Source organism: Lepisosteus oculatus, chromosome 10, assembly GCF_040954835.1.
Source record: "Lepisosteus oculatus isolate fLepOcu1 chromosome 10, fLepOcu1.hap2, whole genome shotgun sequence".
Lineage (NCBI taxonomy): Eukaryota > Metazoa > Chordata > Actinopteri > Semionotiformes > Lepisosteidae > Lepisosteus > Lepisosteus oculatus.
This window is the reverse complement of record NC_090705.1, coordinates 43,662,563-43,678,288: the sequence shown is the minus strand read 5'-3', so window position 1 is coordinate 43,678,288 and position 15,726 is coordinate 43,662,563. Positions and strand designations below refer to the sequence as shown.

Genomic DNA, 15,726 nt, shown 5'->3' with positions numbered 1-15,726 from the left:
ATATCACAAATTAAGAACATGTTTAAATATCTAATTTCCATTCCACACCCCTTCCTTCACTATTTAAACCCTCCGTTCACTCGAGTCTGCTCAGGAGTTATAAATGAATAACCCTGAGTAAACTACTAGTTTTTTTAAGGCTCCAAAACTGATGATTGTTTAATCTGGAGATGGGTAAGGTTGGTGTTTTGTGGATATATTTCTGGTCTTACAGATGCCCTGAACTAGGTAAAAACATGGGATATATAACTTTTTGCCGGCGTTGGCTTCTGCTGTCATGTTTTCCAGGGTTATTGATTGATTGATTGCCTTGGTGTATTTTGGTTCTGTAAACGGGTTTGTGAAGCTCCGGTTGTCTACTTTCGATTGATAAAAGTATCTCATAAAACATTTAGAGACATCACAATAATCTCTTTATTGTGATAAAATATTGCTGAACACGTTCTTTGAATGATTACCTGACTAGCTATTGTTTGACTTTCTTCACAGCAGACCTTTTAGTTGTGGGCATCCCTTAATTCAGGCAGATAATTAAGGAACCGGTTGGAAGCCTCTACAGCTTGTGGAGAGGACAGGTGCAGAAGCCACACGAATAATGGGCAGCTTCAGACACTGCACACATTTACTAGAGATTGTTTGCAGTGAACTTGGATCATAGAAGTGTCTGATTTATTTTATACCTTGAATGCTTTGAGAGAGAACTGTTTCAAAATAAAAGTACCAGTCTATATGTCATCATAATTTATAGTCTAACCTGTAATTTAGGTAACTAGGTCTGCAAAATTAAAAGTGAATTTTTTGTGAAAATTGACGTATTTAATCGCTTTGGTAAATTATAACAGAAATGGTGATATTAGTTCAATATTTATGCAGATGTTTCAATGGAGTATTTCGCCATCATTTTAGAAGGGATAATTAGATAAAGTATGTTTTGTATTTTTTTTAACCAATTAATTTTGTTGGTGAACTTTTGTAGATGTGTAATGTTTTGTGGCACAATTTTCCACATTTCCACTTCAACTAGGCCTGAGAACAGTACTTTAATAAAAAAGGGAATTGAACATTATGTACAGTTTATTTATTTTTGTACAAAGCTGTCAGTCCATTTTATTTTTCAATGAAATCAGAAACAGAGCCTAGTAAAAGTAAACATACTGCTTTGCAGACATTTTCTATAGGAAAGTGAGTCAATCAAGTAGTGAAGTTAAAACAAAACTATTGTGAACCTTTAAATTTAGAGTATGTAAACCTTCCATATTTTCAATAAAACATTAGGATTTTTGCAGTGTTAACATGAAAGATAACAATATCTGCATTACTTCTGTATTGTTAAGATTTTTCAGAATTTCCAGAAAATGCAGAATTTCAGATAATGGACTATTATTTTTCTTTTATTCATTGCTATTTTACCATTTTATGCCATTGCCACCAGCTATATCATCCTGAAACTCACAACTGACAACCCACTGAAGCTCAGCAGGTGTGATCTTGGCCAGTACCTGGATGAGAGACCTCCTGGGAAAGTTAGTCACTACTGGAAGAGGTGTTAGTGGCATCAGTAGGGGGTGCTGCAGTCTGTGTGGATCCTAATGTTGTCCTAAACTGTAATTAAAAATTTCCTCCTGGCCTTTACCAGTCATGACATTCTAATAATCCCCATCTCTTTATCGCTCTGATCTCCTCCCTATTGAAATCTGATGTGTAGTGAATGTACTTGTGCACTATGGCTGCCATCGCATCATCCAGATAGTGGTGGAGGGGATCCCCATTACCTGATTACCCTTGAAAAGCACTTTGAGTGGAGTGTCCAGAAAAGCATTATGTAAGTGTAGATTATTAGTAATAGTATGCAATCCTATCTTATTTTATTAGTACTGTAATCTATAATATTGTTAAAAATCTCACTCCCATAATATAATTGATAGTCAAGTTACAGTTTGAATGACTAGACAAATATTTGCTTTTGTTAACTATGAACACATCTCATTTTCTGACTATCCAAAGTGCATGAATCCCGTTCGTAAAACCTGTTTTTAATGTATATCAGTAGACATTTATTCTGAGTGGTCATAAATCGGTAAACTATGTTAAATCAATGAAAAATACCAACAAGTAATTTCTCCTCCTTAACTGTAACGTTATACTCCTCTTCACTGATATGAATCATGCTGTAATCACACAGTCACCGTGTCCACTCAGCTACAATAAACATGTCCAGGCATTGTAGCAATGCCTGGATTTTTTATTTAAACCAAGGGTAATTTGATTTGATATTTTGGATCATGCTTATAATCTTGTTTTCTAGCTCTCTAAATCTAATCAACTTCAGTAAATTGCATATGTTAACAAAATGCCAGACCTTTAGGATTACAGTGTCTGACAATATTGGTATAGTGAAAAGGAACTTTCAACCTTGCTTGTTAGTAAAAATACAAGTAATGTAATGCATACAGATTAGAAATCCAGCCTGTTGGGGAAAAAAAAGATTGTTTCATTATGTACCATGTGTTATTTTATTTTACAGCAGTATTCTAATGAATGTGTGTTATGATTATTTTCTTTCTGAATCAAATGCAATCTTGTTATTCATTTTTAGTTGATGTCAATGAGTGAAAGTACCAGGGCAGCACAGTGGTGTAGTGGTTAGCATTGCAGCCTTAAAGGGTGGGGCCCTGGATTCAACTCTGAACCTGGGGTGCTGTATGCATGGAGTTGTATCTTCTCCCCATGTTTGTACGGCTTTTCACCAGGTGCTCTGGTTTCCTTGCACAGTCCACTGGTGGGTTAATTGGCTTCTTGGTGAAAGTGGCCCTGGTATGAGTGTGTGTATGTGTCCGCATGCCCTGCAATCAACTGGGGTCCTGTTCAGGGTGTACCATGCTTGCACCCAGTTGATTGCCGGGATAGGTTCCAGCTCCCTTGCAACCCTGAATTGGATGAAGATGTTAGAAAATGAATGGATGGATGAACTGAAAGCACCTGATAGAGCCAGACCTTTCTTGTTGTACGATGAAAATATATTTTTGGATACAAGGAGGTTTGTTTGTATTTAAGTGTGAGATTTTCTATATTTACTGTAGTGAACTTTCATCTGAGTATTTCAAAATAAAATTTAATCAATTTGCTATTCGCACTATTTATGGTAGAAATAGTTGCTTTTACTTTTCCCTTTAAAACAACACAGTCCGACATAGTCCATATTGGCTCGTCTTTGAGTTTTTGTTCAAGATATTGTACTGTAATTTTATTTAAAATAAATTATATATTTGTGGACTATTCAGTGTGTTAAGCAGAGCAATATTGTGAAGCCTATTAGATCATTATAATTTAGATTAATATAGGACTATAAAGCAAGGGTTGCCTCTTGTGTCCTGTAATCAGAATTTAGTTTGTTAGAAATCCATTAATTACTTTTCTATTTAATCGGTGTTTCTGTATACACAGGCTTTAAAGTGAATATTTTTAAAAATTTCTTACAAATCACTGAGCAACACCCCATTAATTAATTCATTTGGAATTTGATTTACAGAACCATCTATAGTCTTGCCTTAGTATTGTTTATGATTTAAAATGAAAAACATTAGTAAAGCCAGGGTAGTATGATGTTTTTTACTGTAGTTCTATTAACATTACAACAGCAAATACATTTTCCTAATTTAAACTATTTACAGTACAGCAAAAGATATTCAAATCTTGAGGGACTGTCAGAGATCCCTTACCTGATTCTCACATTTTCATTTTCTTAAAGCAAAAAAGAATGTATCAAAATATTATTTATAATGTTATTGTTCATTATAATACAAATTTAAAACAAAAAATAACATGCTGCTTTAATGCATGTTTATGTAATTTCAAAAAGGCAAAACAATCCTTGTGAGCAATTTGTTAATGACTGTTAAACATTTAAAAGTCACATGCAACATTATCAAAGGTTAACGTTATAACATTTCTGCTGAAGTCATTGGCTGTTTTTAGGTAAGGCCTTAGCTTGAAGCCTTGCACAGTTTCCATGACATCCGTGGACTAATTCTTCATCCATCACATATAATAGAATGACCAGAACATTTGAGTAGATAAATATCCCATTCACCTAAGCAGGTTAAAGCAATTTGATGGATTACTGTAGTCTGAAAACAATAGATAATATAATCAGTAGCTCAGCTTTATCCCTCTTAGCGACCAAAATGTGTGTCATGTAACAGCTTCTAGAAGCGCAATGGATGAGACATTACAGAGTTGCCTTTGGCTCCCCAGACTCTGAAGTGCTTTGGAGAGAAGCATTAAATGTCTACTGTATTTAATTAGTGGATCAGCATTTGAGTCCATTCCAGGAACAGAGGCTGAAATTATTTTTTATCTTTCCATGAAATCAGGCTCAGCTTAAGCAAGAAGTGCCACATGTTCCAGGATTAAATACTTTATTGTTGACATATTCTAGCTAAAGGTGTTGATTATAATGTCAACATTAGGAATTTTGCTTTGTGCAAGATTGAAAGTCCGAGGGTCAGAGGTATTCACCAGCCAACTTGGCATGAGCGGAACATGGTTACATGTTTTTAAATCATATGTTCTCCATTCTTTACATTGTGCATGCTTGGCTTAAAGATTAGTTAAAAATTTCTTTAAATCTCGGCACATACTGTATGAATCTGTACTATGTAAATGCACATTCTAATGTACTTGTGAAGCATTTTGAGCACCCATGTTGTACAGCCTTAACAGAAATGTAACAATACCCTAACTGTACATTTTTAAATGTCAGAGACATCGTGCTCTGTAAAATGTGGTTACAAAATTCTATTTGTTCTGAATTTATCATGAATTAAAGTACTAATGGGTAGTTTGCAAAACATTTATAAAAAAAAAACAATAATTATCATATAAATTATATACCACTGTTGTTTTGTTAAGCTGTCTGAATTATATTTAACATCACTTCTTTGTAATGTGTTAAATGAAAATGTGAAGTCTAAGGGCCAGTTGAAGGACAGGAAAAAAGCTGAATTAACACCACCCTGTCATTCAGCTACAGTATGTGGTCGGCAGCAGATGTTTCTGCTTTGTGGAGAAGGTGAGATTTCTGCTGTAGATAGCATGTCAAACCCAGCTCAGACTAATTCAGGTAAAGCCCAATTTACCCTGGTGACATGGCAGAAGTCAGTGACTGTCTAGATCTCAACTGGACTTCTGCATGTTGAAATACTCACCATTAATGCATAAACCTGCTCTCTTTTATTTATCAAGTTTTAGCAAATTAACTTCTTAACTGGAAAAAATAATACTTCCAGCAGAATCACAGCCTCCTGTGTTTCTTTTACATATCTCTAAGAATAATCATATGTACTTTTTAAAGTTGTTAAGAGTGGACTCTGAAGAGAAGAGAATTTTAGTTTGCCAATGACCCAATAGTGGATATGACCTCAGATCCAATGAATACATTAACATGCATTATTTATTTAAAAATCTTCTTGTAGAAGATGTAGCTTTAGAAAGTTATAGTTCATTCAGTAGGTTTAAACTAATATAACCTTGTCCATAACATTAATAAGAGCCACAAGTAAGAGAGAACAGATTACAGTCACTCAGCAAGTCATGGGTGAACAAACCAAATGCACTGTTATTAATAGATAAGTGCAAAATTAATTATATCCTTAATTTCTTTTTCAATTAAATCCTACTAGAACCGAGAAGAAAATATATGTAAATCCTTCTAGTTCAGTACTTTAATGGTTCTTTGAACATCAATCACAGTGTGCACTAATCAATTTAAGAGTCAGGACGTTATGGGTAGGCAAGCTGACATTTCTCTTGTTCAATCAATTAAACTTTACTTTTTCAGTACATGTAAAATTGAGCATCATTGAAGAACTGGCACATTTATTGACTGAACGAGTCCTTGCATAGGAAGTTACAAAGATGTCTAATGTGTATCTTTAAACTAATTTATAATTTTGACCTTAACAAGATGGCAAAGATTTGGCATTTATATTGCCATAAGTCAAAAGACATTTGAATTTGCTGCTGTGTTACAGTACATGAATATGTAAAAAATCTTTTTAACACAAGTAATATTGTAACTTTTGTATTGCAGAATACATTACTGATAAATTTAACGTTCCTTTTTCATAGAACAAAAATGTGATTTCCAATTCTAAACTATTTTACATAGTTAATATCTGTTTAAGAAGGAGCAAAAAATTTTCCTTTCCAGATTTATTTTGGACGAGGCAATATTTACATAATTAAAAAATTGCTGATTCTTATATAACCTGAATAGTATCAACATCAACTTACAGTAAATAATGCTTGAAAAACAATGCCTGTTTTGCATAATGTATATATAGTATTAAGGAAGAATTAGTTCTCTTCTGAGAAAGCTACAGATTCTTAAATCAGAAACCACATGATGATTTAACATCGTCAAAGCCTTCTTTGGTCTATATTCAAGTCTAAAGGTGTTTAACCTTTAATAGACTATTTAATATTTAATGTTTATGCTTTCAAATCACTGGGTTATTATTTGTTTGCTCTTTTTATACTTTTAAGCACAGGATTCTTAAAACATTCTTTAATAAGACCAAACACTTAGTGGCAGAATTTCAAACTGCAATGACAACAGGAAATTCCCAGCAGTATTTCAGGTACAACTAGTAGTAATTTGAAATGTGCTTTAATTGGATCTGGGCACTGCTTTTGGATCAGTTTATCAAAGTATCCTTTTCTTGGCCCCCAGTGACCTTTCAGTTGTCCCCTGCACAGTCCTGTTTTTGTCAGGTCATTGCAGTGTGTGACAGCTGGACAGTCCCCTTCGCTTTCATCTGTTTTCTGTCCCTAGTACTTTCCATCTGTTTCCTATGGGGGCACTCATATTTCCAAGATGGCTCCAAGCAAAACTTTTAGGTTGATAAAAGTAAACTGTATTTTGACAGCAATACTGATAAATATTTATACATCTGTTCTGTCATTGTGTTAAGAAGAAATAACATGTAAAATGTATCACAGAATTTTCTGGCACTTAAATTCTTATTAGACAGGTTTGATTTTTTGGGGGGGAGGATCTTTCCACCAGGTAAACTTGATGACTGGAAACATTTAACATAATCATGAAAATGGAAACAATGGTTTGTCAAATTACTGTTTTGAGTAAGAGCAGACATGTTATGGTCCAGCAGCTCCTTCATGAAAAAGATATTATAACACATGGAATTGCAGGAGTTGATAAGCATCCAGTATTCTTTGTGTATGTTTATTTTGTACAGATAATGTTCTCTTTGTGGAAAAAGCATGCAATTGCTTGACTTCTCGGTCACGGTGGAAATTAAAATGTCCTCAAAGTAGGTCATAGAGGAAAGCAGTCATAGAGGACCACAATATATGCAAGTATGTTAAATGAATAATTCAACATAATATCTAACCAGTATTTCTTTAAACATACTTTGATTGCAAACCTTCCAACAAATAAACATGGTTTTAAAAGCTTTTGCAGAGTATATATATTCTATTCCTTACCTCTTATTTCATATATATACAATGGTTCAGAGCAGAGACACAGCTTCTTATAGTATATGTAAATTCATAAGGTTATAATTAAATATTTGGAACTTGCACTCCTCTTGTGCTAATAGGGTGTATGTTTTTCTCTTGTAATTTACAGAACGTTCTGAAAATTAATTACCCTAATTATTCACATTATATACTGTATATTCAGCTATTCATAAATTTAATTGATCTCTGTGTTAATGTTCCAATTAAGCAGTCTAAGGCTCACTTACTTGTCCAGAACATCAGCAAGGCCAGTCCTATGGCAATGAAAACACAAGTTGCTTTGTATTTCAGAGTTTCTAGATGGCTTAGATGAGAGCATCTGTAGTGACAAAACTTTCCTGAACACTATTTTGATTCTGTGCTGACTATTGTTGTAATCAATCAAAAGTCATGGAGCCACTGTATACAGAAGAAAAACCCCCCATCACTCAAAGCTGCATTACAAAGAAGAGAAAAGATTTATTAGACTAAAGTCTCACTACTTTAAACTATCCTTTAATTAACTGATTTTTATCTATGTAGCTAATCACATCAACATTTTCAGTTTTTCATGTTTTAAATATATTTTAAAAAAAGCCCACAACTGGTACTGTAAGTGGGTTTCACTACAACATAAGGTTGCCTTCAGTGTGAAAACAGCAAATTCTAAGTAGAATCATATTGAGATACTTAAACATAACCCCAATGCTTATTCCCATTTTTTAAAAGTCCTAAATATCTGTATACAAAGAAACTGTTGTATGTTAAAATTTATTATATGATGCATTGCACATAAAGTGCCTTAGATACTATAAATCAAGGCTGTTACGTTATAATGGATGTGGTAGCCAAGAATAGGTTAAGGGTGTACACTAAAAATGTGTATAAAACTTATCTTTATAAAATAAAATCCAAAGAAATGGAAATTATTTTCACCATTGAGCTTTGTTTCCATGTTCATCTCTTGGAAACTATGCAATATACAATTGCAATGCAATATAATAGTGTTTGCATTTTTCTTTACGTAACTAACCTGTCTAGAATGTCAAAACACATAACCTGAAAATCTGGGTTCATTAAATTCCAATTGTTTTCTCTTGTAAGTTATCTTTTGTTCAATATTTCTAACACAAAGAACATTTTAATCTGATAACATTGTATCCCACATATATTAAATATTGGTTATAATTATCTTATAATTCAGTACAGTCAATGTGGCATTGCAGTTTGTCAAAAGACCTGAGAAATAAAAGTAATAACCAGAGAGAAGTGGTATTATTTTCTGCTTACAGGTTTTCGTTTGTGTTATAAAACAAAAATGAAATACTGAGTCAAGGCAAATGGAGTAACTAGTAGTCTGTCATGGATGGGATTTGGCTACTTTACGAATCCTGAACGAATCAGTAGTTTTGTAGTGTGGTAATTTCATGTTGCCCCCCTAAAGTCTGCTTTCCGGCAAGCCTGGCCAGCCTGCTTCCTCTTACTGGAGAGGCGTTCCTGTCCCCCTGTTGCTCCAGGTGACTGTCTCTGCTTGTTGGCAGTGCTGTTGGTGGGGACCCAGCCTGTCATCTCTCCTGACCCTGTGTTGGTCCAAACTGCCTGCTGCACTGTGGGTGAGATGGTTCTGGAGTCACACGGGTGAGTACAACAGCAGAGTGACAACAGGGCTGTCAAAAAAATGTTCTCAGTCATACTCCTTATTGGACATTATTTTATCAGATATTAAAAAAAAAATTCTTAATTAAAAAATAACAGATGGATGTTTACGTAATCTTTTCTAAGGTGCCCCATTTTGTAAAATTGAAAAAATGATTCACGCCCATTATTAATTAATATTTTATCCATATGTTTATGTGCAAACTGAAAATTTCTAAGGATATGTAACAGTAAAAAAGAGAAAAATTCTGAAATATGGTGATTGTATAAGTATTCAGACCAATAAATCTAATATCTGGTGACAGTACCTTTGGCAGCATTTACAGTCCCAAGTGTTTTTGTGTGATTCTTTACCAACTTTGCTTGTTGGCTTCATGAAATTCTTTTCAAGGTCTGTCAGGTAGCTTGGGGATTTCTTATGGATAGTTTTCAGGTCTTTGGTGGGCAATCCAGTTCCTGGTGGGATGGTGTGTCTCTTGAAAGCAGCAGCACCTGAAGAATTGAGAGAAGTTATTACATTATTTCTATTAAACTAATAATGACCTAAATAAGATTATTAGTGGCTGAGTGGGATGTCTATCCCTGCTCTAGTATTTGACTGTACTTTGCTCCACTTAACTTTTCAGTCCTTGTTGATGAGAAGCAACCCTAAAGCTGCCAAAACCATGCTTGACAGTTATTTGCATGACACATTATTTTGCATTTTGACCAAAATGTTGACATTGATTCTTGTATGATAAGTAACACAATATGTATGTGTATAAAATACACTGTATTTTGCCACAGGTACTGCATGTTCTTGGATGTAAGCACCATGTAGAATGTGAGAGGGTTTTTGTTCAGTAATGCCTTAATTCTTGCCACTCTGCCATAGTGGCCAGCTTTAACACATTGATGTTCTCTCCCATCCAGCTTGTTTTTCAAAGTGAACAACTGATTGAAGGACCTTATAGCGGCAAATGGACAGTATTTACTCTAATATCTTGTGAACCACTTTTATTGCATACAGAGGGACTCCCCTGATTGTTTGGCTTCTTAAGATATTTATTACACCTAAATTTATTTAGCTTTGTCTTACTCAATCTTTGAATACTTTTCCATTATTCTCTCATATTTATTGCTTTAATTTTTTGAATGTGGAGAGTTGTGTGAAGAACAAATATTAATTCATTGACTGCAGCCTTTAAAGAAATTAAATGTGAAAACCATGCAAGGCATTGTATAGATTATTGTGCTTTTTAGAATGGATGTCATAAAGCCAACTGCATCGACAAATAGTGAAAACTCTTTAAAATTTAATGATTCATTAAGTTAGCAGCTATTACTTCACAAAGTTCCAAACTGAAAATGTAATTCTTGTATTTTAATGTGCTACTGTTTCTCTATAATTTTGAAATTTAAGGATACTGTACAAAGGGTGGGGGTCTCCAGTCCTTGTGTTAGTCCCAGTTCAGCAGGTTTTGTGTGTTGCCATTAAATCACCAATTTACTGTAGATCTTTTGGGACCAAAATCTGATTGAAAACTAATTTTGTAAATATATCACAGAAGACTTATAAAACAAACTGTACTGGGGCTCTCCAAGACAGTCATTGATAGTCATTGATAACTGTACCTTTATATTTAAACAGTCTGGTGTGCTAGTTTTAAAGGTTACAGATAGCACTCTAGGAGATTAAATGGCCCTTGGTTACGGAGCTCAGGATCTTAATTTCACCTCCAATATATAGCTTTCACACTGATATAATGAATTAAATTGATGTTGTAAACAAATCCATGCTAATATCTGCAAGTACAGACGACTGACTCCCACTGCAGATGAAACAGAGTTAGAACGTATGAGATGCTGTCAGTTCCTTGTTACAGGACTCTTAATATCAACATCCTCAGTTGTAGTGAAGAAAAAGTTGTCTTTTTTTCAAGACCAATGTAAATTGTAATAACCTTTTTTAGGAAAATGTAAAATTACAATATGGGGAAACAGTGTGGAATAGTACTGTAGTTTACTACAGTCTAGGTCATAAGGAGAACGTTGAGTGGGTGTTGTACACTTGAGCAAGGTACTTCAGTCATATTGCTTCGGTTAAATGCCAATCTGAACATTGCATTGGATAAAAGCTTTAGCAAAATAAATTATAAAAATTAAACTGAGTGACATTCTGGTTATTTTGAATACGACAGATCTAGATTTATTAAAAGTTTAAGAATTAAAGTCAATCTTTTACTGATGTCTTCAATTGTTCATGATATACAGAGAAAACATAGAAAACATGCTGGATTGTGGGTCTTAAATACCAGGAGAGGGGTGCAAGCTGTAAAGGTATGTTATTTGTAGAACTTCAATTCTACATAGTAAATAATAAATTAACATGTTATTATGTCAAGGTTTATACAATAATAATAATAAAAAATAATTGCTTACACTTATATACGCTTTGAGTGGAGTGTCCAGAAAAGCGCTTTACAGGTAATGTAGACTCCTCTCCACCACCACCAATGTGCAGCATCCACCTGACGATGCGACAGCAGCCATAGTGCACCAGAACGCTCACCCCACATCAGCTATCAGTTGGGAGGAGAGCAAAGTAATGAAGCCAATTCATAGATGGGGATTATTAGGAGGCCATGATTGGTAAGGGCCAAGGGGAATTTGGCCAGGACGCTGGGGATACACCCCTACTCTTTTCAAGAAATGACCTGGGATTTTTAATGACCACAGAGAGTAAGGACCACAGTTTTATGTCTCATCCGAAGGACGGGGCCTGTTTACAGTATAGTGTCCCCATCGCTATACTGGGGCATTAGGACCCACATGGACTGCAGGGTGAGCGCCCCCTGCTGGCCCCACTAACACCTCTTCCAGCAGCAACCTTAGTTTTTCCCAGGAGGTCTCCCGTCCAAGCACTGACCAGGCTCACACCTGCTTAGCTTCAGTGGGTTACCAGTTGTGCGTTGCAGAGTGATATGGCTGCTGGCCATATACAGAGGGGGACTAACAAAGAAAAATGCGTTCATGTACACGTTAAAAATTTGAATTATCAGATAAGGAGAGCAAGCTGAGGTATGCGAAAAGATAATTCCTAATGCAAGAAATTGTAAGGGTTAATAAAGTGATGTTAAACATTTAAACGTTAAACATAAAATCACTTTATTGGCCATATACAATTTATTGTATTTGGAACTTGTCTTCTTGCATACCCCGACTGTCTCTCCATGAGAATCAGGGAAAGCAGCTTGGGGTCAGAACGCAGAGTCAGCCATTTATACAGCGCCCCTAAAGCAGTTGGTGTTAAGGGCCTTTGCTCAGGGGCCCAACCAAGTAGGATTCCTTTGCCAGCCTCAGGACATGAACCGTCAACCTTCCAGCCACGGGCGCAGATCCTGAGCCACAGAGCCATCACATACCGCCCCTGTGTTTGCCGTCAAACATCACTGCTTTTAAAAAAAAGGCTTTTTGGATCTTAAAAATAGTAGAACTTTAGCATGAGACCTGGAATAATTTAGGAAAGCATTCAAATGTGAGTATTGTGATTTGCAAAAAAAACAAATTTGTTCCATGCTGTGTACTCAATCCAGCGTTTGGACTACCATTATTGGATTGTTTTCCTGAAAGTGCTGGCTTGATTTATTATTTGCTCATCTGCTTTTGTGTTGTGTGCAGCAGCTGGCCTTGGGTTGGCTCTAACCGTCATCTAATTTGATTCAGGTTCCACCTGTTACAAACCCCTTTGCTGGAGTGGCAGCGGTTGACTGTTGTCTGTCAAGAGAATACTGTACATGTAATAGCATTGCATGTACTAGCTGTGCAACTTGGGATCACAAGTGTTTATTTCTTATAGATTTACAGTGTCCTCCAATTGAGATGCAAAAGTAAGAACTGTTATTTTTGTTTTACAATCAACAGTGTTTGTAAATATCATATTTATCCTTAATATTAATCTTATAAAGATGGACTTTTTCTGGAATTCCAGTCATTGGATCATATTAGGACACATATGTACTCTGTTCACCATCCAGTGATTTCACATGATCATAGGTAGTGGGACAATTTCACGTTATGTAATTTTCAGAATATAAACAATTTGGATGTACTGTATATCCATTCGAGGTAATAACCACACAACATCTGAGAACCATGGAGTTCACCAAATGCTTTGTGTGATCATTTGAGATGCTGAGCATAAGCCACTTTGAGTTCCTACTTTTTCTTGAGGTGTTCAGACTTTTTTTAGCATGTAAAATGCTTGAGATATGCTAAACCTAAAATAGTATATAAGTAAAAATTCTATAAAATGAGAATTGATTCTTGGTGATTTCAATATACAGGTACATGTGGATCCTCCTACTGATTTTCCTAATTTGGAATACTTTGATTATGATTTGGAATCCAAATCAGATGCTGCAACAGTTTTTAAATTTCACAAGTGCCTATCTAATATTAAGATGAAATGAAAATATCTTAATTGTCCTTCACTTTACAGTGGGCTTGGTAGTCACTGGAGAAGGTAGGTAAGGCCTGAGAGAGACTGGTGCATCTGCGATTAATCTGCAGGAAAGAGAAAGAAAGAAGGGGAAAAGAAAAAGGCAGTAAGGGATGAACCTTGAAAGCATGGAGCCAGTCCACTCTAGAAGGGCGGGAACATTTACACGGATTTTAATGGGAATTTAGTGCAGCGTTTTCGCCTACAACCATTGAGGGATGAATACACCCCATAACAACCATAACAAAATGTATAGTTTGAATGATGCTTAAGAGAAGATTAATTCAGGGAGATTCAAAGCAAGAAATAAAGCTTCAGTACTCTGGAACCCAAACCACCTAGCATGAGGGAAACTAAGGAACTTGAGTCACTTGAGCTGTTATTCCGCAAGACTCCTTCCATCGTGACTGCATTGTTCAAACTGTCAAATTTGGCAGTAGAAATTGTGACCTTCGGCAAAATGCCTTTTGTTAAGGGTTTGCAAGGTGTACCTCTCTGAGGGTAGAATGATACATTGTACACACAATTTTTGAAAACTGTCGACATTTTCTGGTTCACTAAAATATGCTGTAGCATTTGCAAAAAAGATTTCAGTTGGCCTCCCCCTCATATTTAATTTAATCCAACATACTATCCACATGCAAAATTTAAATATGCTTGTAAAACTAACTGTATTTCAAAATCAGATATCTGAATGAAATATTTTGAACAAAATGGGACATACCACCAAAAACAGTTACATTATACCCTGATATCAAATAAAATATTGAACCTTGCTTTTTACTTTCAATTACTTTGTTTAAATCCCCATGGGATTGCAAATTGAATACACCTGATTTGATTGATAAGAATCCAGTGGGAATGAAATGCCACAGGTGGAAAAGAACACATTTGATTGGCTCTGCGGGTAATTAGTTACTCCCCAAGATCATTAATCAGGTGTAAATTACCAGCTGGAAGGACAAGGTCTGCATCTAGGCTGCTGTAAGAGTGGGAGGGACTCAGAAATAAATGTAGAGTCTAACTAGCACAGATGTATTATTTTGACTCCATGTGATTTACCATCAGCAGACATGCCTGCAGTCTTTGTGTTATTAAGAGCTTAATAAATGTGAGAATGAGGAACTTGCAAGGATTGAGATTTAGGATTTGTGATGATTATTCACTAATTCACTTAGGTAAACTGTTCCGATATTTAGTTTATAAGACTACAGTGTCTTGTTTGGGAAGATGACTAGTTCCAAATATATTACAGCTGGAAGACTAGTCGTAAAGGTTCATGCCAGGCTAAGCATGTCAGGGTGTTTCTGAGTAGAAAAGGGACAAGCTTGTGTTTCATGTAATGCAAAGAAATGAAGCAGCTGAAAGGAATCCACCTGTTTCAGCCTGCCAGAAATTGAAAAAAGATGCAAGAGCTAATCTGAAGAGTGACTGTGCTACTTAAAAGCTCTGAGGGATGCATGACTGAACAGTAGACTATGCAGGCTTTTCTGAAAGGGGACCTCCAGTACATCAAGTAGCCTGGAGCGGTTCTGTCTGCAAGATGCAATGACAAACAACTCTCAAATGTGCAAGTGTTCAGGTGAAATGTGGGTCAGCCATCCCCACAATATTTACATTATTTTTAGAATCAGAGACTCCACAATGCCCCTAATTATGTACAAAGCTGTATACTATACATATTTGAAAAATGATGTTTAGGACTTTTTGAGACTGTATTGCATTTGTACTATTTCTAAAATATTTAAAGGACATAAATTTGGTACTTTAAGTATTTGAACTTTAGATATTGGCCATCCTTTACACACCCATTCACAATGGTTTATATTTACAATATATTTGTTCTTTTCAAGCTGCGTCACAAAATGTCATTTCGGAAATCAAGGGGGAAAAAGACCAGATAAACAGATTTTTGCCTAGTTATGAAAGGTGGAGAAAATAGAACAAGACACTGCAAAACATCTTGACTTGAATTAATTTGTCCTTTGAGATATTGATGTACTGAAAGCAGAAAAAATCTGAGATCTGATGTAGCCAAGATATCTTGGCTGATTTGTTGATAACAC

The 15,726-nt window shown here is 35.3% G+C and overlaps 1 protein-coding gene across 5 annotated transcripts in view; it reads left to right on the top strand.

Moving 5' to 3' along the window:
- The window catches only part of LOC102696921 (adenylate cyclase type 2), a 105,848-nt gene that overhangs the window by 37,918 nt on the left and 52,204 nt on the right, over positions 1-15,726 (top strand). The window contains exon 1 of one of the 5 annotated variants that reach the window (XM_015357098.2): positions 7,796-9,162. The exons of the other annotated variants lie outside the window; for them this stretch is intronic. The gene's annotated coding sequence lies outside the window, so the exon portion shown is untranslated. Of the gene's footprint in view, positions 1-7,795; positions 9,163-15,726 lie in introns of those variants that run through there. 5 annotated transcript variants of the gene reach the window in all.